Source organism: Uloborus diversus, chromosome 5 (assembly GCF_026930045.1).
Source record: "Uloborus diversus isolate 005 chromosome 5, Udiv.v.3.1, whole genome shotgun sequence".
Lineage (NCBI taxonomy): Eukaryota > Metazoa > Arthropoda > Arachnida > Araneae > Uloboridae > Uloborus > Uloborus diversus.
In genome coordinates this window covers 147,306,443-147,331,444 of record NC_072735.1, presented here as the reverse complement: position 1 = coordinate 147,331,444, position 25,002 = coordinate 147,306,443, and the positions used below count along the sequence as shown (strand labels likewise).

Here is a 25,002-nt window from a genome sequence, read left to right as displayed (position 1 = left end):
CTTATAAATGAATGATACACTTTCTTCTCTCCATTGCTATGCGAGGCGTCGATAGCTCAGTTGGCAGAGCGGTGGACTGTAGTTGGTAAAGCAGAAATCCATAGGTCGCTGGTTCGAATCCGGCTCGACGGAAAAATTATTTTCTGTATTTAAAACAATTATTTGTATTCTTGATAACGAATATAGTCTTTCTTCCAAGTTGCTTTATGCAAGCCGTCGGTACCTCAGTATAAAGTTCAATAGAGTGTAGGCGCTAAAACACTGAGGAGGATTTTTAGAATGGGAAAATATTTTTTGTATCTTAAATAATTATTTTATTACTTGTAAATGAATGATGCACTTTCTTCTCTCCATTGCTAAACGAACCGTCGATAGCTCAGTTGGCAGAGCGGTGGACTGTAGGTGATGAAACAGAAATCCATAGGTCGCTGGTTCGAATCCGGCTCGACGGAGAAATTATTTTCTATATTTAAAAGAATTATTTGTATTCTTCATAACGAATATAGTCTTTCTTCCAAGTTGCTTTATGCAAGCCATCCCTACCTCAGTAGAAAGTTAAATAGAGTGTAGGCAATAAACACTCAGGAGGATTTTTCGAATGGGAAAATATTTTTTGTATCTTAAATAATTATTTTATTACTTGTAAATGAATGACGCAATTTTTTCTCTCCATTGCTAAACGAGCCGTCGATAGCTCAGTTGGCAGAGCGGTGGACTGTAGATGATGAAACAGGAATCCATAGGTCGCTGGTACGAATCCGGCTCGACGGAGAAATTAATTTTTAGATTTAAAATAATTATTTTTATCCTTAATCACGAATATAGTCTTTCTTCCAGGTTGCATTATGCAAACCGTCCGTACATCAGTACAAAGATTGATAGAGTGTAGCTGCTAAAACACTTAGGAGGCTTTTTCGAATGGGAAAATATTTTCTGTATTTTAAAAAATATATTTTATTACTTGTAAATGAATGATACACTTTCTTCTCTTCTTCACTCAACCCGCCGTCGATAGCTCAGTTGGCAGAGCGGTGAACTGTAGTTGGTAAAGCAGAAATCCATAGGTCGCTGGTTCGAATCCGGCTCGACGGAAAAATTATTTTCTATATTTAAAACAATTATTTGTATTCTTGATAACGAATATAGTCTTTCTTCCAAGTTGCTTTATGCAAGCCGTCGGTACCTCAGTATAAAGTTCAATAGAGTGTAGGCGCTAAAACACTGAGGAGGATTTTTCGAATGGGAAAATATTTTTTGTATCTTAAATAATTATTTTATTACTTGTAAATGAATGATACACTTTCTTCACTCCATTGCTACGCGAGCCGTCGATAGCTCAGTTGGCGGAGCGGTGGACTGTAGTTGGTGAAGCAGAAATCCATAGGTCGCTGGTTCGAATCCGGCTCGACGGAAAAATTATTTTCTATATTTAAAACAATTGTTTGTATTCTTGATAACGAATATAGTCTTTCTTCCAAGTTGCTTTATGCAAGCCGTCGATACCTCAGTATAAAGTTCAATAGAGTGTAGGCGCTAAAACACTGAGGAGGATTTTTAGAATGGGAAAATATTTTTTGTATCTTAAATATTTATTTTATTACTTGTAAATGAATGATGCACTTTCTTCCCTCCATTGTCAAACGAGCCGTCGATAGCTCAGTTGGCAGAGCGGTGGACTGTAGATGATGAAACAGAAATCCATAGGTCGCTGGTTCGAATCCGGCTCGACGGAGAAATTATTTTCTATATTTAAAACAATTATTTGTATTCTTGATAACGAATATAGTCTTTCTTCCAAGTTGCTTTATGCAAGCCGTCGGTACCTCAGTATAAAGTTCAATAGAGTGTAGGCGCTAAAACACTGAGGAGGATTTTTAGAATGGGAAAATATTTTTTGTATCTTAAATAATTATTTTATTACTTGTAAATGAATTATGCACTTTTTTCTGTCCATTGCTAAACGAGCCGTCGATAGCTCAGTTGGCAGAGCGGTGGACTGTAGATGATGAAACAGAAATCCATAGGTCGCTGGTTCGAATCCGGCTCGACGGAGAAAGCATTTTTTAGATTTAAAATAATTATTTTTATCCTTAATCACGAATATAGTCTTTCGTCCAGGTTGCATTATGCAAACCGTCCGTACATCAGTACAAAGATTGATAGAGTGTAGCTGCTAAAACACTTAGGAGGCTTTTTCGAATGGGAAAATATTTTCTGTATTTTAAAAAATATATTTTATTACTTGTAAATGAATGATACACTTTCTTCTCTTCTTCACTCAACGCGCCGTCGATAGCTCAGTTGGCAGAGCGGTGGACTGTAGTTGGTAAAGCAGAAATCCATAGGTCGCTGGTTCGAATCCGGTTCGACGGAAAAACTATTTTCTATATTTAAAACAATTATTTGTATTCTTCATAACGAATATAGTCTTTCTTCCAAGTGTCTTTATGCAAGCCGTCGGTACCTCAGTATAAATTTAAATAGAGTGTAGACAATAAACACTCAGGAGGATTTTTCGAATGGGAAAATATTTTTTGTATCTTAAATAATTATTTTATTACTTGTAAATGAATGATACACTTTCTTCTCTCCATTGCTATGCGAGGCGTCGATAGCTCAGTTGGCAGCGCGGTGGACTGTAGTTGGTAAAGCAGAAATCCATAGGTCGCTGGTTCGAATCCGGCTCGACGGAAAAATTATTTTCTATATTTAAAACAATTATTTGTATTCTTGATAACGAATATAGTCTTTCTTCCAAGTTGCTTTATGCAAGACGTCGGTACCTCAGTATAAAGTTCAATAGAGTGTAGGCGCTAAAACACTGAGGAGGATTTTTAGAATGGGAAAATATTTTTTGTATCTTAAATAATTATTTTATTACTTGTAAATGAATGATGCACTTTCTTCTCTCCATTGCTAAACGAACCGTCGATAGCTCAGTTGGCAGAGCGGTGGACTGTAGATGATGAAACAGAAATCCATAGGTCGCTGGTTCGAATCCGGCTCGACGGAGAAATTATTTTCTATATTTAAAACAATTATTTGTATTCTTGATCACGAATATAGTCTTTCTTCCAAGTTGCTTTATGCAAGCCGTCGGTACCTCAGTATAAAGTTCAATAGAGTGTAGGCGCTAAAACACTGAGAAGGATTCTTCGAATGGGAAAATATTTTTTGTATCTTAAATAATTATTTTATTACTTGTAAATGAATGATGCACTTTCTTCTTTCCATTGCTAAACGAGCCGTCGATAGCTCAGTTGGCAGAGCGGTGGACTGTAGGTGATGAAACAGAAATCCGTAGGTCGCTGGTTCGAATCCGGCTCGACGGAGAAATTATTTTCTATATTTAAAACAATTATTTGTATTCTTCATAACGAATATAGTCTTTCTTCCAAGTTGCTTTATGCAAGCCATCCCTACCTCAGTAGAAAGTTAAATAGAGTGTAGGCAATAAACACTCAGGAGGATTTTTCGAATGGGAAAGTATTTTTTGTATCTTAAATAATTATTTTATTACTTGTAAATGAATGATACACTTTCTTCTCTCCGTTGCTACGCGAGCCGACGATAACTCAGTTGGCAGAGCGGTGGACTGTGGTTTTTAAAGCAGAAATCCATAGGTCGCTGGTTCGAATCCGGCTCGACGGAAAAATTATTTTCTATATTTAAAAGAATTATTTGTATTCTTGATAACGAATATAGTCTTTCTTCCAAGTTGCTTTATGCAAGCCGTCGGTACCTCAGTATAAAGTTCAATAGAGTGTAGGCGCTAAAACACTGAGGAGGATTTTTAGAATGGGAAAATATTTTTTATATCTTAAATAATTATTTTATTACTTGTAAATGAATGACGCACTTTTTTCTCTCCATTGCTAAACGAGCCGTCGATAGCTCAGTTGGCAGAGCGGTGGACTGTAGATGATGAAACAGGAATCCATAGGTCGCTGGTACGAATCCGGCTCGACGGAGAAATTATTTTTTAGATTTAAAATAATTATTTTTATCCTTAATCACGAATATAGTCTTTCGTCCAGGTTGCATTATGCAAACCGTCCGTACATCAGTACAAAGATTGATAGAGTGTAGCTGCTAAAACACTTAGGAGGCTTTTTCGAATGGGAAAATATTTTCTGTATTTTAAAAAATATATTTTATTACTTGTAAATGAATGATACACTTTCTTCTCTTCTTCACTCAACGCGCCGTCGATAGCTCAGTTGGCAGAGCGGTGGACTGTAGTTGGTAAAGCAGAAATCCATAGGTCGCTGGTTCGAATCCGGCTCGACGGAAAAATTATTTTCCATATTTAAAACAATTATTTGTATTCTTGATAACGAATATAGTCTTTCTTCCAAGTTGCTTTATGCAAGCCGTCGGTACCTCAGTATAAAGTTCAATAGAGTGTAGGCGCTAAAACACTGAGGAGGATTTTTCGAATGGGAAAATATTTTTTGTATCTTAAATAATTATTTTATTACTTGTAAACGAATGACGCACTTTCTTCCCTCCATTGTTAAACGAGCCGTCGATAGCTCAGTTGGCAGAGCGGTGGACTATAGATGATGAAACAGAAATCCATAGGTCGCTGGTACGAATCCGGCTCGACGGAGAAAGGATTTTTTAGATTTAAAATAATTATTTTTATCCTTAATCACGAATATAGTCTTTCGTCCAGGTTGCATTATGCAAACCGTCCGTACATCAGTACAAAGATTGATAGAGTGTAGCTGCTAAAACACTTTGGAGGCTTTTTCGAATGGGAAAATATTTTCTGTATTTTAAAAAATATATTTCATTACTTGTAAATGAATGATACACTTTCTTCTCTTCTTCACTCAACTCGCCGTCGATAGCTCAGTTGGCAGAGCGGTGGACTGTAGTTGGTAAAGCAGAAATCCATAGGTCGCTGGTTCGAATCCGGCTCGACGGAAAAATTATTTTCTATATTTAAAACAATTATTTGTATTCTTGATAACGAATATAGTCTTTCTTCCAAGTTGCTTTATGCAAGCCGTCGGTACCTCAGTATAAATTTAAATAGAGTGTAGACAATAAACACTCAGGAGGATTTTTCGAATGGGAAAATATTTTTTGTATCTTAAATATTTATTTTATTACTTGTAAATGAATGATACACTTTCTTCTCTCCATTGCTATGCGAGGCGTCGATAGCTCAGTTGGCAGAGCGGTGGACTGTAGTTGGTAAAGCAGAAATCCATAGGTCGCTGGTTCGAATCCGGCTCGACGGAAAAATTATTTTCTATATTTAAAACAATTATTTGTATTATTGATAACGAATATAGTCTTTCTTCCAAGTTGCTTTATGCAAGCCGTCGGTACCTCAGTATAAAGTTCAATAGAGTGTAGGCGCTAAAACACTGAGGAGGATTTTTAGAATGGGAAAATATTTTTTGTATCTTAAATAATTATTTTATTACTTGTAAATGAGTGATGCACTTTCTTCTCTCCATTGCTAAACGAACCGTCGATAGCTCAGTTGGCAGAGCGGTGGACTGTAGATGATGAAACAGAAATCCATAGGTCGCTGGTTCGAATCCGGCTCGACGGAGAAATTATTTTCTATATTTAAAACAATTATTTGTGTTCTTGATCACGAATATAGTCTTTCTTCGAAGTTGCTTTATGCAAGCCGTCGGTACCTCAGTATAAAGTTCAATAGAGTGTAGGCGCTAAAACACTGAGAAGGATTCTTCGAATGGGAAAATATTTTTTGTATCTTAAATAATTATTTTATTACTTGTAAATGAATGATACACTTTCTTCCCTCCATTGCTAAACGAGCCGTCGATAGCTCAGTTGGCAGAGCGGTGGACTGTAGATGATGAAACAGAAATCCATAGGTCGCTGGTTCGAATCCGGCTCGACAGAGAAACTATTTTGTAATTTTTAAACACTTTTCTCATTATTTGATAAAGAATGTATGCCTTCCTCTCTGCGGCTAATAAACCGTCGATAGCTCAGTTGGCAGAGCGGTGGACTGTAGTTGGTAAAGCAGAAATTAAGGGGAGTCAGTACCCTAAATACTTTCTAAAATTTGATTTCTTGATTTTCACATGTTTTGAAACTCCATTTAATTACCTTTTTAATGATACAAATTTCTTGATGGTGCTCATATTAGAAGTAAGTTAAAATAAGCTTTAAAAAAAATTTAAACGCATGTTGATAAGGTATGATTTTCCCCTTTAAATTGCAATATCTCGAAATGGTATTTGTGAAACTAAATGTTCCTTTCTCTCAGAAACTAAATTGTCTTAGGCTTTGAAATTTTTACCACCTATTCCATACATATAATTGCATATACTGAAGTAAAATCTTTCTCATGTTCCAAAATATTTTTTATAGATCTGATTTCGTGTTACAAAATATCATTTTTTGAAAAAAATACAGTGACTTACGCATTAGATTTTTTTTTAAAAACTAAGCTTCTTTTCTGTAAAATGTTACTTCAGTATAGAGAAAACAGTCTACTTACGGTACAGAAAAAATTCCATAAATGTATCTTAAACAGATTTTCAGAAAAAAGGTACATGAACCTGTGCAAATTAACATTGACGGTTTAGAGGGTACTGACTCCTCTTAATAGGTCGCTGGTTCGAATCCGGCTCGACGGAGAAATTATTTTCTAGATTTAAAACAACTCTTTTTATTCTTAATGACAAATATAGTCTTTTGTCCAAGTTGCATTATGCAAACCGTCCGTACCTTAGTAGAAAGATCGATTGAGGGTCGCTGCTAAAACACTCCGGGAGATTTTTCGAATGGGAAAGTATTTTCTGTATTTTAAATAATTATTTTATTACTAGTAAATGAATGATACACTTTCTTCTCTTCTTCGCTCAGCGCGCCGTCGATAGCTCAGTTGGCAGAGCGGAGGACTGTAGTTGGTAAAGCAGAAATCCATAGGTCGCTGGTTCGAATCCGACTCGACGGAAAAAAAATTTCCTATATTTAAAACAATTATTTGTATTCTTGATAACGAATATAGCCTTTTTCCAAGTTGCTTTATGCAAGCCGTCGGTACCTCAGTAGAATGTTCAATAGAGTGTAGGCGCTAAAACACTCAGGAGGATTTTTCGAATGGAAAAATATTTTTTGTATCTTGAATAATTATTTTATTACTTGTAAATGAATGATGCAATTTCTTCTCTCCATCGCTAAGCGAACCCTCGATAGCTCAGTCGGCAGAGCGGTGGACTGTAGATGATGAAACAGAAATCCATAGGTCGCTGGTTCAACTCCGGCTCGACGGAGAAATTATTTTCTAGATTTAAAACAATTATTTGTATTCTTGATAACGAATATAGTCTTTCTTCCAAGTTGCTTTATGCAAGCCGTCGGTAACTCAGTATAAAGTTCAATAGAGTGTAGGCGCTAAAGCACTCAGGAGGATTTTTCGAATGGAAAAATATTTTTTGTATCTTAAATAATTATTTTATTACTTGTAAATGAATGATACAATTTCTTCTCTCCATTGCTAAGCGAGCCCTCGATAGCTCAGTTGGCAGAGCGGTGGACTGTAGATGATGAAACAGAAATCCATAGGTCGTTGGTTTGAATCCGGCTCGACGGAGAAATTATTTTCTAGATTTAAAACAATTATTTGTATTCTTGATAACGAATATAGTCTTTCTTCCAAGTTGCTTTATGCAAGCCGTCGGTACCTCAGTAGAAAGATCGATAGAGTGTAGGCGCTAAAACACTCAGGAGGATTTTCGAATGGGAAAATATTTTTTGTATCTTAAATAATTATTTTATTACTTGTAAATGAATGATGCACTTTCTTATCTCCATTGCTAAACGAGCCGTCGATAGCTCAGTTGGCACAGCGGTGGACTGTAGTTGGTAAAGCAGAAGGCCAGAATTCGCTGGTTCGAATCCGGCTCGATTTTATTGTTAATAACGAATATAGTCTTTCGTCCAAGTTGCATTATACATACCGTCGGAACCTCAGCAGAAAGATAGATAGAGTGTAGCTGCTAAAACACTTAGAAGGCTTTTTTGAATGGGAAAATATCCTTATATATTATTTCTGTAGCCTGTTTTTGGTTTCTACGCCAAATTTCCCTCAATTCTTGATCGATTTCTTTGATTTACGGCTTATTTTATAGCTTATGGTGCTGGCTACTGACGAAAAATAGACCCAAGGTCTGAAAATTGTTTCTTTTAGCTGAAAAACCTGTTTTAAAGAACAAGAATGAGGTTTTCGGTCAAACTTATAACTTTAATTTGCGCTCTGACCGACTGAGCTGAGTAGCTTGATCGGCAGAGCGTTCTCTTCGTAACCAGGAGATTACGTGTTCGGGCCCACGTCCGAACAATCTGCAACGAAAAATTAGAGAAATATCGCGCATTACGTGAACACTGAATTAAATGAGTAACAACTATGAGGGAATAGAATAAATGAGAAGGAAATGCTCCTTGCTGATATGAAAACATTCAGTGATTTTGTGCTAAATTACTTCGAAATTGCACGTTTTTTTTTTTTTTTTTTGAAGCTTTGGCTCTGGAAAGAAAATTAAAGCATAATGTAAGCGAAAATATAAGTAACAGGTTTAGGATTTCAGACTACAATAGAATTGTTTTTTGTTCAGAAAAAAAATAATAAATCGTATATTGAAATATATATTCTTCTAATGAGTTTTTGACTCTTTGTACAAATAAATAAAATACTACCTCAATTTGAAGGGTAAAATATATATTTTTTCTTCTTTTTGCTAAAACACAAATAGCTTATCACATTTTTACTACATTCGAAAGCATAGTTCAATTTATTTTGTATTTTAACCGTTCTGTTAAATGATGAACACTAGCTGCCATCTAAGTTATAACGGTTTAAGCAGCCTGCGATAACAAATTGTAAAAATTTTCAAAAATAAAAACATTTTTCTTCAATATCTTATCTTATATATTAATCCCCTCTCATTTTAAAACTTATCAGGCTGGCCAATGACCAAAAAATAACTTACGGTCGAAAATTCGAGTTTTCAAAATCGCCTCTTGCTGTTTCAAAACCTTGATGCTGCCTGTAGTTCTTATGCATTTTTTAAAGCAAAGTTCTAATGCAGTTTTAAATTTTTTACGTCGCTTTCGGCAAAAAAAAAAAAAAAAAAAAAATAGCCTGTGTGTGTGTTTATATTTTAATAAAGCTTAACAGCACTGGACTTAGTTGTTCGGTTTAATTGATAAGTTTTTTTCGGTAGAGCGTTCGGCTATAAACTATCTGAACTTCGAGCAAGCTTGGGCTGTCCGACATAATATCAAATTTATATTAGTATTACGCATTACATGTGCTCATAACATACACACCTAATAAAATAAATGCAGTGGGAATGCTACTTGGTGTTTCGACTCCTTTATGCAGGCTACAGTTATCATTCGGATAAGTTGATTGTTAATCGAACTGTGTTCTTTGACTACATCCAGACCACTCAACATAATGTAAGCATAAAAAAGTATTAGATTTACCTAAAGAAATCCTTTTTGTGCAGAAAAACATTTTTATTGTATGCTAAAATGTAGATGTTTCTAATAGCAGTGTTCGAGCTTTTGTACAAATGAAAAAATACTACGCTCGATTAAAACTACGAGTTTCACCAGTAAACCTTTAATTATTTATTCGCGCGAATACGATATAAAGCATTAAAAGTATTATCAACTTCATTAGCAAGAAATTATTTTCTACTCCTCTGCTTTTTGCTGAAAAAAAAATACATTTGTCTACGTTCGAAAAATTACACTTAAGAACGGACTCAGTTCAACTGGTTTTGGTTTTGAATTTTAAGTGTTCGATTAAAAGAGAAACATGTGAGGTCATTTAAGCCGTAACGGTTAAAGCAACCTTCTATGTGAAATAGTTCAATATTCAAAGATAAAAACACTTATTTTCAATCAAATTTATTACTTCTCTAGAATGTTTGTTTCAATCGCTACGTGAGATCTTCGTCATTCTTTAATCAAATTCCATGCTTTGCGAATAATTTTAAATCGTATCATGCTGGTTAATGACAAAACACAGATGCATGATCTTATTATTATTACTATTTTTTTTTGACAAAAAGCTTTTTTGCTGTTTTTTACTACGCATTCCTTCAATGAATAGCTTTCGAAAAGGAAGGCGCAATTGCTAGGTTTGTTGGGGTGTCGGGCTGTTAGTCCGAATGGCGCCAATTCGAATACGTGCCAATAAATATCTCTTTAATGTTTCTTTTTTTTCCCCTCAGATGCTGACATGTGCAGGACTGTATTTGCCACAACCTGTTTTTTCACATGCACAATTATTGCTTTTTCACGAGTCAAAACTCAGCCACACTTTTAATGACATTTATGTTTGCATTGAAAATATGTACGATTAAAAGGTGAGCGATGATCAAATTATCACAACGTTGTATTTAACGAGGTTTTGTTACTGATGTCTTTAAATTACATGCCTTCTCTTCTGCGCTTACTTTTTTTTTCGGTTCTTCGTCATAATGTTCATCCTTTGAAATTCTTAAAGAGCGAAATGCCTTATAAAACGATTTGAAGCACAGTGCGGAGTTCCGCAGGGGTCGACTAGTTTTCTTTATTTTAAATAACTATTTTACTACTTGTAAATGAATGATACACTTTCTTCTCTTCTTCACTCAACGCGCCGTCGATAGCTCAGTTGGCAGAGCGGTGGACTGTAGTTGGTAAAGCAGAAATCCATAGGTCGCTGGTTCGAATCCGGCTCGACGGAAGAAATATTTTGTAACTTTTAAACACTTATCGCATTTTTTAAAATAGATAATATGCCTTCCTCTCTGCAGCACCTAACGAGCCGTCAAAACCTCAGTTGGCGGAGTGGTGGACTGTAGCTGGTAAAACAGCAATTCGTAGATCGCTGGTTCGAATCCGGCTCGAAGGAAAATGTATTTTCTATATGTTAAAGAATTATTTGTATTCTTGATAACGAATATACTCTTTCTTTCAAGTTGCATTATGCAAGCCGTCGGTACCTCAGTAGAAAGATCGATGGAGTGTAGGCGCTAAAACGCTTAGGAGGATTTTTCGAATGGGAAAATATTTTTTGTATTTTAATTATTTTATTACTTAGAAATGAATGATGCACTTTCTTCTCTTCATAGCTAAGCGAGCCGTCGATATCTCAGTTGGCAGAGCGGTTCACTGTAGTTGGTAAAGCAGAAATCCATAGGTCTCTGGTTCGAATCCGGCTCGACGGAGAAACTATTTTCTAGATTTAAAAGTATTATTTTTATTCTTAATGACGAATATAGTCTTTCGTCCAAGTTGCATTATGCAAACCGTCCGTACCTCAGTAGAAAGATCGATTGAGGGTAGCTGCTTAAACACTTAGGAGACTTTTTCGGTACAGATGTGATATACCCCCCCCCCCCCCGCCTCATTTGGCGACATCCAATTTTTTGCACAAAATTGAAATATTTTTCTCGCCAATTTGGCGATAAATTTTTAAGCATGGCATCCCTCGTGAAACTAACCTGTGGTTGGCAACGCGAAGGCAAACTTGTTCGAACTTGTTTACTTGGGTTCTTTACTTGGTTTTACGCACGAGAGATACGTGTTGTTTTGTGCAATATACCTTACAGGAATGCTTATTTTGTGTTAGTTTAGATTCAGTAGTTGTGTTTTGAAGTAAAAACATTAGAAAATGCCAGTTTCTTCAAACTTGAAGGTTAATTAAAAGTTAACTCCAACGTGGTGTGTATCTGTAACGTGCCATTGTCATATGATGTATTGTTTTAGACTGAGTGTGAATATTTGTACCATATAAAAAGGTAAGTTCTTTATTTTAGAATTCAAAAAAAAACCTCTCACTTCCAAAATTCTTTAATTTTACAAATCCTTGAGGGGTTCTTGTAGTTTTTAACTTTATTTTTACTGTATGTAAATTAATTTTACAGAAATAGTACGGTTATTTTGTTCTAAAAGGTAATTCTTATCGATGCCACGAATTATTTAGACATTCTATTAACGTGCCTCCTTTAGGTACTGAATTTTATGTTAACAATTGAAAGTTCTTTCGGTTGTACTCTTAAAAATGCTGAATTTTATTAATAAATCTGCACAATAATGGTGCATATTTCACACTTAAAACTGTGTCATTATTGTACACTGAACGGAAGGAGCCACCATTTGGGTGTCTAGATGAAAATATACATAACTGTGACCATACTCCGACTGTAATGTATATTAACAGTCGGAGGGATAACGGACCGAGCGGAGCGAAGTCCTGGCGAGCCAGAGGTCTCATAGTACTTTCGTAATGAGACCGAGGCAGGGCCGGCGAGCCGAGGTTCGGCTTGACGGAAAAAATATTCTGTAATTTTTAAACACTTATCTCATTATTTGAAAAAGAATTTATGTGTTCTCATCTGAAGCGGTTTACGAGCAGTCGATAGCTCAGTTGGCAGAGCTGGTAGAACAGCAATTCATAGGTCGCTGGTTCGAATCCGGCTAGACGGAGCAATTATTTTCTATATTTTAATTCTTAATAACGAATATAGTCTTTTGCTTATGCGGCATTATGCAAGCCGTGGAAATAAATTAATTACGGTTTAAATTCTTTTTCAAATTTCTCATTAGTTTGATCTTTGAAAGGAAGAATTTGACTTAATAACAGATGATTTTATTTTTGAAACTTGGTGTTTTAAATTATCTTGTCATTGGGGGGGGGATGTTTTTTTTTTTTTTTTTCATGCAAAATTGTTGTGCTCACTTTTTTTCAAATGTACTATTTTTAGGCACGTAGCTAGAATTTTGTTAAGGGGGGGGCCGAGGTTGCACGAACTTCAAAAGAGGAGGCATGCTATAGCAGAATTAGTAGCTCATTTTTACGTTAAAAAATAAATCCAATTAAAACTAATTATGAGAATATGATAATTAACTAATATTAATTAAATAATTGAAATTGATAGAGCAATTACTTTGAATTATTTAACAAAAAATTTTATACTAAGTGGCAAAGAAATTATTGTCAGTTTATAAAAATAACATTAAACTAAAAGTTTTGCCATACTAAGTTTCCAAACATGGATAGAAAAATTCCATCACATAAGCTTCCTCTGTTCTGATGCTTTGAAAATGAGTGATATAATTCCTCTTTATAAAAAGTTCACAATAAAAGAAAATCGGAAAACGAAAACTGTTCTAGGGATTACTTGGAAAATTCAGGTGATAATTTAATAAAAGATTAAAGCTTTGTTTTATATTTCTACAAAATATGTACAAGTCATTTTATTTGAAAAATAAAGAAATCTATATCTATCAAGTTGAATGTATAACTGTTTGAATGCTAGGGTCTGGTGGGGTAAAGTGGTCATAAAATCGTAGGTTTTCAATTTTGGTGGATAATAAATACAACAAATTATTTAAACACTTCAACTTTTTTTTGTTGTTATTTTACATTGCATTATTAAATAACACAGTACATTGAAGTTTAGAAAAAAATATATTGATTTAATTAGTTTTATAACACTTTCTTTTCCCTTTGTATTTATGACCACTTTACCCCATGGGATGGGGGAAAGTGGTCATAGCATGGGGTAAAGTGGTCATAGTAAAAAAATAAATGCAAAACCATATTAAATAACACTAATATTTGTATATTTCAGTTATTTTTATGGTTACAAGTATATGCACTAATATATGTGTGTATTCATGAGTATATACCCTACTAGCAAAATTTCTTGCATCAACCTTGACAGATCTTGATATTATACTGACGGCGTCAATATTGACGTGTTTCATACTGCATAAAGCTCGCATAAAGATTAAAAAGCAATATTACAATAACAACACGTATGCAACATTGCATTCATCTTAAAAAATCAATATTGATATTACCTTACAATAACAACATTGCATACATGTTGTCGCCGTCAAGATGATATTGATTTCATGCTGTCGCCGTCAAGGTAATTAGTACACAATAGAACAGGTGGACCTTCGTTGATACTTGCGCATGCGCACAGTTCTTTCTACCCACCGTCCCTCGCATTGCTGACACATTCTTCCTGCTTTGACCTCAATCAGTTCAGAGGTGCTGCACGTGGCGTTGCATTCTTTTAGGCTTCGTTAAGTTGGTTGCTTAGTTATTAGTGTGGAATCCTTACCTTATTAGACTTTGAAACAAAGGGCATGAAGCCAAGAATTTCGTATTATCACTTCAATCTCACGTAAGATTAATTTTATTCAATGGTATTTATGTTATTCTTTAAGATAAATTCATATGTTTTGTCCATGGGATATTTTCAATGCTGACATCCATTTGAAAATGTACTTTATTGTATTTATTTATTAATTTATTATTTTGCTACCTTTACTCTTAAATGTGCCATAAAAACTTCCGCAATTATTCCTAACTAGGCATTTTATGTCTTTATAATACAATTAGAAGCATGAATTTAAAAAATAAGTCAAGTATTACGCAAAACGAAGAAACTTTCATTTTTAAAATTAAATTGCGAGTACTATTAATATCTTTATATGAATTTCCGATCAGATGTCAGCTTTAAGAAAATATTCTCAGGCTAGAAAACTATCTTGAAGAATAACAGAAATAATTAAAGAATGAAATTTAATTCTCGAGTTTGAAGTGAAAATAATACAAATAAATAAATGTATAAAACACCTTGCGAACGTGCTGATTTCATACTGTCATGTCAATGTATCCTGACATTTTCCTGTCATATCAATACGTATGCAATATTACAAAAGCAAGATCATCTTGCTTAGACCTTGATTTCATGCTGTCATCAGAGCCGTGTCCAAGGGGAGGGTTTTAGGGGTTAAACCCCTCCCATTGAAAAAAAAAAAAATCAATGAATCATTAAACGATTTTCCAAAACGTATTTTAGGTTTTAATTAATTTTAGAGTTAAACTCGGATACAGTATTCACCCTCTTTAATATTTCCCCAACTTTAACAATTAACATTTTCCTCAATTGTAGGATTCCCTTCGCTTCTAAGTGCTTGAAAAAATGGAATGGTTGGAGAATCCGGCAATGCTGTAAGCATGCAGGGGAAAACTATTTAAAAAAATATTAGACAATGACGTAGCCCCCCCCCCAAAAAAAAAGAACTTTGGGGCAGGGAAAATGGTTACTTTGCTTACTGTTTTTTTATGGTACTCCTTTAGTGTTGGATGAATTAGTCGTTTCACACAGTAGAAAAATGTTTTTATGCGAAACAGCAATTTTTTTTTAATAAAATTTTTATTTTCATTTAATTCCTGCTCAATGTTATTTGATGGAAAAACAAAAGAAAAAAATTGATAATTAATTTGGGTTCTGAATTCAAATTATGTTTTTTGCAATCACGAGTTGCAACAGGGCCCTGCTCATTGGGGGCTATTATTTCTAGAAACAGTTCCTGTCCCCTCAAGCCTACCCTTCCTCCTGGGCGGTAACGTGTGTATAGTTGTGTGTGTGCAGGGGTATGCGTAGGTGTGCGTGCATGTGTTGGCTTGTATGTGTGCGTAGACCTGTGTGTATGCACGTAGGCGTGTGTGTATGTGTGTAAAGGCTTGTGTGTATGAGCGTGTGTGTATGAGCGCGCGTGTATGTAGGACATGGACGCCACCGGCCAGGAAAAACGGATTCCAGGACGCAATGCTCGGAGCCGCGCCTGCAGAGGCCGGTGGTGCTGGTGCCCCTGGTCCAAGCTGAAAAAGGAACTAAACATCAAAGACGGTCAAGGGAGAACAATAAGCAATCGTGATTGCTCAAAAAAAAAAGAAGGAAAGTGAGGTGGCATAAAAGAAATATGTGTGCTTTTACAAAATGTTCAACTGTACAAATTATTTCATTAAAAAAAAAACGCAAAACGTATAAAAAAAAAAGTCTAGTTATCGAACTAAAATGAACTATTCAACACGCGTAGTTAGTTTGCCTTTGACAACGTAAGTTACAAAGGGAAAAAGTTTCAACCCCTCCCTTTATGAAATCCTGGACACGGGCCTGGCTGTCATGACAACATCTTGATATTATCCTGTCATATCAATAAGTATGCAATATTACAAAAGCAAGATCATCTTGCCTAGACCTTGATTTCATGCTGTCATGACAACATCTTGATATTATCCTGTTGTATCAATACGTATGCAATATTACAAAAGCAAGATCATCTTGTCTAGACCTTGATTTCATGCTGTCATGACAACATCTTGATATTATCCTGTCATATCAATACGTATGCAATGTTACAAAAGCAGCCTACCTTGATATTTTCCGGATATTATGCTGCATACACCTTGTCAGTCAATATTGTGGCAGCCTGCTGACAGCATAAAGGGAGTAACATAACAACATTGAGGCAGTATTAATGCAAGATGATTTTTCTTGCATGCCAACCTTTATGCAATACTGAGGCAAGATATTTTGCTTACTGGGTACGTGTCGTGTAAACATGAGTAAAAACATTCATAAATGAGTAGATATATGTATACATCAGATACATGCATGCACGTGCCTACTCAAGTATATACGTGAATACACGAGTATATAAGCATGTATACGTGATTACCTAAAGGAGTGTTGACGTATCTACACGAGTATATATGTGTCATGTTTATATACGTATAACGTATACGTTATATACGCGTACAAACGAATGTCATATGCATGTATGCACTTGTATCTCGAGTATACACGTGCATACCTGAATATATACGTGTATAGTAGACGTATATACGCATATATGTACAGGTGTACATGTGGGTACATACACAAGTGTACATAAATGTCATAAATGTATATACGGGTATACACGATTTAATTCGTGGATGCATCCAGTGCGTGTTTGTACGTATCTACTCACGTATATACATGTATATATGGAAGCATGATTATATACGTTTGTATACGTGTAAACACAATTATATACCTGAAAAGACGTATATACGTACATTTACGTGTATACACCAGTACATATATGTATACACGAGTATATACGCTTATATACATGTATGCCTACAGAGTGAATCCAAGCTCTAGAACAAGAATCTAAGGGGTGTGAGAGGGGAGAATAAAATGCAAAGAATAATTAGGAGCTTATGGTCGCTGACGCGCTACATGCACACAAAGCCAGAAACTGATGGATGCAAAACAGATCAAAAAATTTTTACACAAAGATGATTTTACTCAAAATTTTAGTTTTTAAGAAATATTTAGATCACTTGTTAAAAGTTACGGCCCGTAGTAGTTCTAATACACGCATCGCAACAAAGGCGCAGCGACGTATGAAATTTTTTCAAAAGTCTCGTTATTAAAACAGAGAGATCTTTGTGATTACGACGCCTGTATTACAGCTGCAGGCCGCAGATTTCTTCAATCGCTTTAAAACGTTCTTACGACCTAAAATGTTGTGTAAAATTGTCTTAGTGTAACAAATTTGTTACCTGTTTTGAATCCATCAGTCTTTGGCTTTGCGTGCATGTAGTGCGTCAGCATTGTGTTTGTGACCATATGTTCCTTATTATTCTTGCTTCTTATCCTCCCGTCTAACACCTTTTAAAATTTTCCCAAGAGTTTAAACTCACTCTGTATACTTGTATTATAGTGCCTAGAAAGAGTAGTGTGCCGATCGGCGGGGAAAAAGTGAGGTCAGATCTGAGGAAAATCCAGGTGGCGCTACACTCGAGTAGTACGTTATGCTCCTCAATCAGACTCGTTTTAAATCAGCGATTGCATGCTGATTTCGCAGTTTAAAAGCCCCGTTTTTCGGATTAAACTTATTTTTGCGCATAAGACAAATTCTGTAATAAGTGCTAATTGTTACATGGGTGTTCGTTTATTTTTTGAAGCATATAAAATTACCTTATTACCTTATTATAAAACTACCTTACTTCAATAAAAATAGTAGACTATAAGGGCCCATTCATTAAATACGTAAGGGTCCCGAGGGGGAGGGGGGTTGGAAAAGCCTCTACGTACCCTTACTTGGGGGGAGGGTCAAACTCATTCTTACATAATATTTTCCAAGTCGATATTTCACATTAGAAATTGCGCGGTCAAGTGATTTGGCAGAGATTATGTTCCATTTGCGTCTGGAAGGTAAGAAACGTGTTAGGATAAGATGTTTTTTTATTTGTTTTACAAAGAATTTATAGTGTAAAATATAATAAAGGAGTCGCATTGTGTACGGCATGTTTTATTTGTAATTAATATTACATCAAAAAAAAAAAAAAAGTGTAAAAAACATTCAGTTTAGATTCTTTTCAGTAACTATTTCTTTACGCAAAAGGTTTAATTTAATAATGTGAATTTAATAACGATTCCAGTGATGTAACGATTCAAGATTTGTTATTTTATCATTTTGAAAAACAAAATGGAATCTTACATAAAAATGGGTGGGGGGGGTGAAAATTCTTACGTACCCTTACATGGGGGAGGGGGGTCAAAAATTACCAAAATCATCCTTACGTAATTAATGAATGGCCCTTAAGTATTCAATAACAGCGCGTCTCTTATTTCTCTACTAATAATAAAAATGAGTCTCTCTGTCTGGATTTTTGTCTGGATTTCTGTCCGGAATTCTGTCTGGATCCCTGTGATGCGCACAGCGCCTATACCGTTCGGCCGATTTTCATGAAATTTAGTACAAAGTTAGTTTGTAGCATGGGGGTGTGCACCTCGAAGCGATTTATGGAAAATTCGATTTTGTTCTTTTTTTATTTTTAAATTTTAAAAACAGTTTCCGAAGTTAACTGTAAAGGTTTCGAAAGTTTCGCCTTATTCTTAATTTCCTTAACTTTTAATTTGTTTGATAAATCTATTGATTTTTTCTTCAGACGGTAAGTTACTTGATGCATGTTTTTAATTTTTCCGCAACCATACTTCTTTGTAAATTTGCTATATTTCTTTTGTTTTTCAGAGCTCTCTGTGTCAACAAATATTTACGTTTCTTTTTACAAAAATTACAACTTAATTTTTCACTCAATACAAAACCTTGACATTTACAGTGTCTTAAAGATGAACCATCAGCAAAATATTCAGTTCGTTTCATTACAGGCAACACAAATTTGAATTCCTCTGATGTACCCATCCCATTGCACACGATTCTAGCATCAACGTCAATAAAAAGTTTTCTGGCATCCGACACTGATTTAAGAACAGGATAATCTACTTTTACATCTTTGACTAAAATAGTAGCATTGATTTGTAAATTTTCTTCTACTTCAATAATGATCTTTTTATCGTCAATATTATTTTCCACATAATTTTCATTATATACAAAAACTACAATATTTGGAGATTTTTTAAATTTCATACAAACCCAATATTCGTTAGGCAAATTAATATGAACAATTTCATCTATAATAGATTTATACGTGGTTATTTCAGTTTCATCTGCGGAAAGATCAAGTTTTATTTTTTTCAAACAGGGAACATTTTTCTTAACTGCATAATTCCTGATGGACCTTTGCTTTGTTATTTTTTTTGTAAAGTATGTTGGCAGATTTGGGAAAATTGTCGGAATTGCCTCATCTTTCAAAAAAGGTCTTCCTCGAGGAATTAAAACTTCCTCACCATTTATAATATGCTTATAATGCGTTTCAAAAAAATGTTTTTCGAAATGCAGAGCACAAATTGAGCAATATTTATCAAAAACCTAATCTAACCTGGGAATTAACGAGTTCCACTTCTTTAGTTTTTCTTCATCTGCTGGAGCTTTAAAAAGCGAAACTTTTTCTTTGCATGTTTTGTATCCACTTTTGCACCCTGGTACGAAACAAGATGAAGCTTTACTTCTTCTAATATTAAACTTTGATGCCTCCATTAAAAGCCTTAAACGCTGTTTCATGAAATATTCACGAAATAAAGGTAAAAAAGAGAAACGCGGAACTAAATTGTAACAAAATCCCGCGTCTACTAATGTAAACACCGCGAAATTGAACGTACACCTCGACCGCACTGCCCTCTAGCGGTTTTCATACATTTTGTCTTCAAGAATCGAAGGGGAAAAAGCGCCGATCGGCACACTATTCTTTCTAGGCACTATACTTGTATATCATATGCTTGTATGTAAGTGTCTACTCGAGTACGTACGTGTATATACGTGTCTACCTGAGTATATAAGTGTTCGTATACATACGAGTAAAAGTAAGTATATACGTGTATAGTCGAATGTATATCTGCATATATAAAAAATACCCATATCGCAGATACCCATATAAGTATTCATTGATGCATTTATGTGAATACGTTTATGTACGCGCCTACACGAGTATATGCGTATACATACGTATATACTCGTATATTTAACCCTACTTACTGTAAAAACAATACATATTAAGTGAAATTAATATTTAATTTATATCTGCCTTATACTTAACTATTAAGTGACATTAGAAGAACAATATTCGTTAAGCCTAATATTATGACCACTTTACCCCATCTTACTGAAATTGTTCTAAAAAATTATCTAAAACATATTCAGCTAACTGCTAATGAGTAAGCGATGTAGGAAGCTTCCTGTGCCGTCAATCTGTTCATAATCCTAACAAACAAAATTTCCCAAAGAAGTTAAAAGAGGTGTTTAGATTTTTAAAATTTTCATATTTACACAAAATATTTTTTTACCAAATAAAATTTTGCCAGTTTTGAAATTTTGTATTCAAAAAGTAGTTTCTAACTCACCGAACCTAAAATAAAATTTTCACATTCATTCGAACATTTATTTCCAAGCTATAGTCATTTATTTGACTTATGACCGCTTTACCCCATTGACCACTTTCCCCCACCAGACCCTATATAATGTAACTCCGCCACCCTGTTCGATTTGAACAAGATTTCTGGCAAAATTCAACCACCCTCTCGACGAAAATATTAGCAACGTTTCATTTAAAAACTTGAGCTAGTTCTTTATTTATTTACGTTTATAACATTCTCTTGATAATACGAAATTGAATGAAATTTCTAATTTTATCCGTTTTCTAATTATCATTTTCTAACCATCATTTAAAAGCTTGAACAAACTATTAACTCTTTGAGGGACGGAGATTTCCTTTACTGCAATCATTAAAAAAAAAAGCGGCGTATTGCCGGTTTTTTTTATCGTTACTATTTTTTTGCAACGAATTGGTAAAATAAGCAATCTTAGGATCCGTTATGGATTTTTTTTTTTCTTTCCAATGGGGCTTCGTTAGAGGCTTTCGCCTTTTCGGTCCTAGTGCGAACCACCCATATGGCATCTAGTCTTTTAAATGCTATCATTAAGTCACGGATGTGACTGGCACAGGAAATTTTGATGCCGAGTTTCCACCAGATGGAGACACTTGAGCTCTCTTCGATGCGAAACTGCACTAGGGGTTTAATTTTGTCAAGCCTGAGAGATCTTTTACCTGTCGAGTAATGGAATGTATAATGAATGAAATTAAGCATCTATGTATTTTTATTTTAACAACATTTTGGGGAAAATGCAAATGATTGTTTTTCATAAATGTTTTTTTATAAGATCATGAATGATATAAACATTATTGGCGATTTTCCTCTGATGTTTTCAATTTGATGCTTTATTTAAAAGATCAAGAGGAGGCATCTCACCCACCTATCTCACCACCAAACACGAGTTCTGTTTATTCTGCTAATACAAAACAACTTCTGTACGAATCATTCTTTTTCAAATTAAAAAAATAATTGTAAACAACTACAGGGAAAATGGCAATATGCTCTGTTACAAATTATCGTGAAAATATTTGATTTTAACCTGGTTACTTTACTGTCTTTATTAGCAGTAAGCAAGTGTTAGACTCGAAAATTTCATAATTTGGAGTCAAACGTCAAATTTTGATCATTAAGGTAGTCTTCGTCCCGTTTGCGAAAATACAGCAGCATCAAATTAGATACTTTTCCAACAATATGTATGCATAAAGCTAGCCAATCTTTGGAAACAAAACTTATAGGTTTCTCATAGCCTCAGTTTGCAAATTTTTTGCTCCTCAGTCATCTGATGTTCCAAAGTCTAAAGACAATCTTTTGTAAAAACTCTAAGAATAATTGTGGTTAAAAATCCAGTAATGATTTAAATCTTCTAAAATTAATATAAAAATAACAATACTTCTGACTCTTTCATTTTCAAATTGGTATAACTTCCATTCTAGGAGCAATTTTGTAAGCATCCTGTATTCTCGAAAGCATATCATATTTTATAACGTAGGTATTGACTTCTTTTTTTTTCGTTCTTTTATGTGATGATAGAAAAAATATATTTTAGTGCATGAAATAGCAAGTAATTTTAACTTAAAGAAATTAAAATTTAAAAAAAGACTAATATAGAAGTGAAAAACACAAGAAAATTTACCTGGCATTCACCTTTTTTTAATTATTTGCTTGTAACGCAGTAAATAGCAGAAATGTTCACCTGATAATTTATAGTTAAATGCACATGTCCCTTTTTATTACGTTTAATGCTACCTTCGCAATTTACTAATGATGGATGCTTAGATGCTTACTAAATAATTCCTCAGTACAAAGGCGGTAAATAACAATCAGAAAATTTATTCCAATGAAGCAAATATAAATATGCTTTACTTGAAAAACGGAACAACATCGAAGAAAGATTTTATTCTTCAGTTAAAAATGACTAACGGCTCTTTTCTTGGGACCATAGACTCACAATTCAGTGTTAATATGGTCGAAATTGCAATTTCATTAACAGATCACAGTAAAATATTCGAGTAATTTTCAATTTCATTCTTCGCTTTATAAAATTTTCATACAGCGAAAAGTAATTTCGTTGCATCAACTTCAAATTTTATTGATTCACTTATTTTACCTTCAAACACAAATTCTTTTTGGGAATTTAATATGTTTCATGGTCATGTTTAAATATTGGGTGGAAAAACATCCGTAAAAAATCTAGTTTGTTTCTCAGAAAGGAGAAAGAAGTTTCTCAATGTTATCTTGAGCTAAAAATAAGACACAAATGCTCAAAAAAAAAAACGAACTTTTTTCAGGAATACAGTTCAAAAGTTGTAAGCTTCTGGGTGCATAAGTAATCTATTATTGTTAAAAATAAACTAAAAGTTTAAATTAGATTATTAATCAAAATATAAAATGAATCTGAAATGAATCATCCCAAAAATATAAAGAGCAAAAATAAATTAAATAATTAATGTTCATTTTTTCTCATCCTCAAACACACGAAATGTGCAGAATTTCTTCTTCGTTGCTGTCTGAACTTAATTTTTAAATGGGAAATCACATTAACACATAAAATTGCTCGTATTGTTAAGAAACAAAGGGGAACTACAACTTACCTAGTTTGTGTAAACTTAATTTTCTTCTGATTACAAATTTGTTCTAGAGATGTTTCCTATGAGTGTGTAGTAGAAAAATACTGTGTGTTAAAACAGAAAATAATTGGAATTTCAATTACTAATGCACTAGGAATGCAGAATGCACCCCACTCTGGCTGTCCTTCGAGCAGCATGTGTCTAGGAAATCAAGTCCAAACGGGAAAAGAGTAAAAACAAAAAAGAAAGAAAACCACGTCAATGAGACTGGGGGTACGGCGAAAGTGACAATAAATGTTTGTTTTCAATTACTTTGCCGATGGCAATCTGGTGGATCAAGGGAAAGGGGCCGAATTTCAAGGTCACAACCCAGCTGAGTTGAAAGCAGAAACGGAAATTCGTCATTTTCGGATGATAAGCACGCAACACAGCAAAAGAAAAGCGGCAAGAGAGAATTGCAGTTTCACGAGGTTCCCGTGTTCTGAATTGACTCGGATGCGGGAAAATTGCCGATTAATGGGAATATTTAAGGGGAAAATACCGGGTTTCATAAAAAAAATTTTATTTGAAAATTTTTTGTTGACGTGAGGTGCAACAACTAACAAAAAGCGGACAGTGCTCTTTCGGGAGGGGGGGCGGACCCCATGGACCCCCCTCCCCCTTGGCTATGTCCTTGCTGTTTCGAGTATCTTTGAATTACAGTTTGACAAGACAACTGTTGATGTGAAAATGTTCGTTCGGACTTAACTTGCTCTTCGGACTTTGACAACTGTAGGCAAGAAGGACTTTTATGAGTAGGAACTTCTAGCGATGAGCTTTGAGCTGCAGCCGCTGACGGATGCTGTATAATGTTGGATATTAGATCCATATTTGTTTATTGATGAATTGTTAAAGTTTTTGTAAAAGATTAAGCCTGGTCCTTTGTGGATTTCTTTGCGGGTTTTTTTTTTTTTTTTTTTTTTGAATATGATAAAATTGTATAAAATTTAAAGTTTAATATCATTACTGAATGAGAAGGGGGGATTTGATAGACATCGGTAAACGATATTCGACCGCGTTCTCATTCCCAATGTAATGTAATGTAAAATCGACTTGATTTGAATTAGGTTAACTTCTCAACTCTTTCGGCACGTGTAAAGTTTGTTTTAGGTTGGCATCCTTTAATGCCCAAACATACGTTCGGATAAATCTGCAACGGTCTACCTCTGACGTCACAAGAATGGGTGGAGCTACGTAACCTTCTGACGTCACATCGTTTCTTTTGCTAGTTTGATTTTCGCGTTGAATTTCTTTCTTTTTGCTTCTCGATCTTTATTTATTTTTTTTTCGCTTTTTATCTTTATTTTCTTTTTGTATTGTTATAAAACGAAAAGGGAGTTCATTTTTTTAAAAGCAAATACGGTTTTATTTCATATTTAATTAAAATAAATTAAGAATATTATTATTATTTTTTTAAGATTTTTATGCCGTTCTGGAAGATGTGATTATTTTATTCATTAAAATGAGAGGGGGAGAGGGATTATCAAAATTAGTTTATCAAGTTATTTTCCAAAATATGTTTTATTTTAGCTATTAAGTGAAGCATTTTGTGGAGAAATATAAGTTTTAAGTTTTTGTGAAATGAAACGGTAAACGAAAAAACAATGAAAAAAAAAGTACGACTATTATTATCAAGAAATAATTAAATACTTTTGCGCCAAGAAATAATTGGAAATATCTAACTTTTATCAGCACAAATAGATTGT

General features: G+C 34.3%; 15 non-coding genes across 15 annotated transcripts; all 15 read left to right on the top strand.

The window, feature by feature from the left end:
* Positions 1–45: 45 nt before the first annotated feature.
* Positions 46–132, top strand: Trnay-gua (transfer RNA tyrosine (anticodon GUA)). Its single transcript is given in 2 exon segments — positions 46–82; positions 97–132. It is a non-coding gene; the product is annotated as a tRNA-Tyr (tRNA).
* A 233-nt stretch (positions 133–365) lies between these two features.
* Positions 366–452, top strand: Trnay-gua (transfer RNA tyrosine (anticodon GUA)). The gene is given in 2 exon segments: positions 366–402; positions 417–452. It is a non-coding gene; the product is annotated as a tRNA-Tyr (tRNA).
* A 1,193-nt stretch (positions 453–1,645) lies between these two features.
* Positions 1,646–1,732, top strand: Trnay-gua (transfer RNA tyrosine (anticodon GUA)). Its single transcript is given in 2 exon segments — positions 1,646–1,682; positions 1,697–1,732. It is a non-coding gene; the product is annotated as a tRNA-Tyr (tRNA).
* Positions 1,733–1,965: 233 nt separating this feature from the next.
* On the top strand, positions 1,966–2,052 carry Trnay-gua (transfer RNA tyrosine (anticodon GUA)). The gene is given in 2 exon segments: positions 1,966–2,002; positions 2,017–2,052. It is a non-coding gene; the product is annotated as a tRNA-Tyr (tRNA).
* A 234-nt stretch (positions 2,053–2,286) lies between these two features.
* Trnay-gua (transfer RNA tyrosine (anticodon GUA)) lies at positions 2,287–2,373 on the top strand. Its single transcript is given in 2 exon segments — positions 2,287–2,323; positions 2,338–2,373. It is a non-coding gene; the product is annotated as a tRNA-Tyr (tRNA).
* A 552-nt stretch (positions 2,374–2,925) lies between these two features.
* On the top strand, positions 2,926–3,012 carry Trnay-gua (transfer RNA tyrosine (anticodon GUA)). Its single transcript is given in 2 exon segments — positions 2,926–2,962; positions 2,977–3,012. It is a non-coding gene; the product is annotated as a tRNA-Tyr (tRNA).
* Positions 3,013–3,245: 233 nt separating this feature from the next.
* On the top strand, positions 3,246–3,332 carry Trnay-gua (transfer RNA tyrosine (anticodon GUA)). The gene is given in 2 exon segments: positions 3,246–3,282; positions 3,297–3,332. It is a non-coding gene; the product is annotated as a tRNA-Tyr (tRNA).
* A 232-nt stretch (positions 3,333–3,564) lies between these two features.
* Positions 3,565–3,651, top strand: Trnah-gug (transfer RNA histidin (anticodon GUG)). Its single transcript is given in 2 exon segments — positions 3,565–3,601; positions 3,616–3,651. It is a non-coding gene; the product is annotated as a tRNA-His (tRNA).
* A 554-nt stretch (positions 3,652–4,205) lies between these two features.
* Positions 4,206–4,292, top strand: Trnay-gua (transfer RNA tyrosine (anticodon GUA)). Its single transcript is given in 2 exon segments — positions 4,206–4,242; positions 4,257–4,292. It is a non-coding gene; the product is annotated as a tRNA-Tyr (tRNA).
* A 233-nt stretch (positions 4,293–4,525) lies between these two features.
* On the top strand, positions 4,526–4,612 carry Trnay-aua (transfer RNA tyrosine (anticodon AUA)). Its single transcript is given in 2 exon segments — positions 4,526–4,562; positions 4,577–4,612. It is a non-coding gene; the product is annotated as a tRNA-Tyr (tRNA).
* Positions 4,613–4,846: 234 nt separating this feature from the next.
* On the top strand, positions 4,847–4,933 carry Trnay-gua (transfer RNA tyrosine (anticodon GUA)). Its single transcript is given in 2 exon segments — positions 4,847–4,883; positions 4,898–4,933. It is a non-coding gene; the product is annotated as a tRNA-Tyr (tRNA).
* A 232-nt stretch (positions 4,934–5,165) lies between these two features.
* Positions 5,166–5,252, top strand: Trnay-gua (transfer RNA tyrosine (anticodon GUA)). Its single transcript is given in 2 exon segments — positions 5,166–5,202; positions 5,217–5,252. It is a non-coding gene; the product is annotated as a tRNA-Tyr (tRNA).
* A 233-nt stretch (positions 5,253–5,485) lies between these two features.
* Trnay-gua (transfer RNA tyrosine (anticodon GUA)) lies at positions 5,486–5,572 on the top strand. The gene is given in 2 exon segments: positions 5,486–5,522; positions 5,537–5,572. It is a non-coding gene; the product is annotated as a tRNA-Tyr (tRNA).
* A 233-nt stretch (positions 5,573–5,805) lies between these two features.
* On the top strand, positions 5,806–5,892 carry Trnay-gua (transfer RNA tyrosine (anticodon GUA)). Its single transcript is given in 2 exon segments — positions 5,806–5,842; positions 5,857–5,892. It is a non-coding gene; the product is annotated as a tRNA-Tyr (tRNA).
* Positions 5,893–10,654: 4,762 nt separating this feature from the next.
* On the top strand, positions 10,655–10,741 carry Trnay-gua (transfer RNA tyrosine (anticodon GUA)). The gene is given in 2 exon segments: positions 10,655–10,691; positions 10,706–10,741. It is a non-coding gene; the product is annotated as a tRNA-Tyr (tRNA).
* Positions 10,742–25,002: the final 14,261 nt, after the last annotated feature.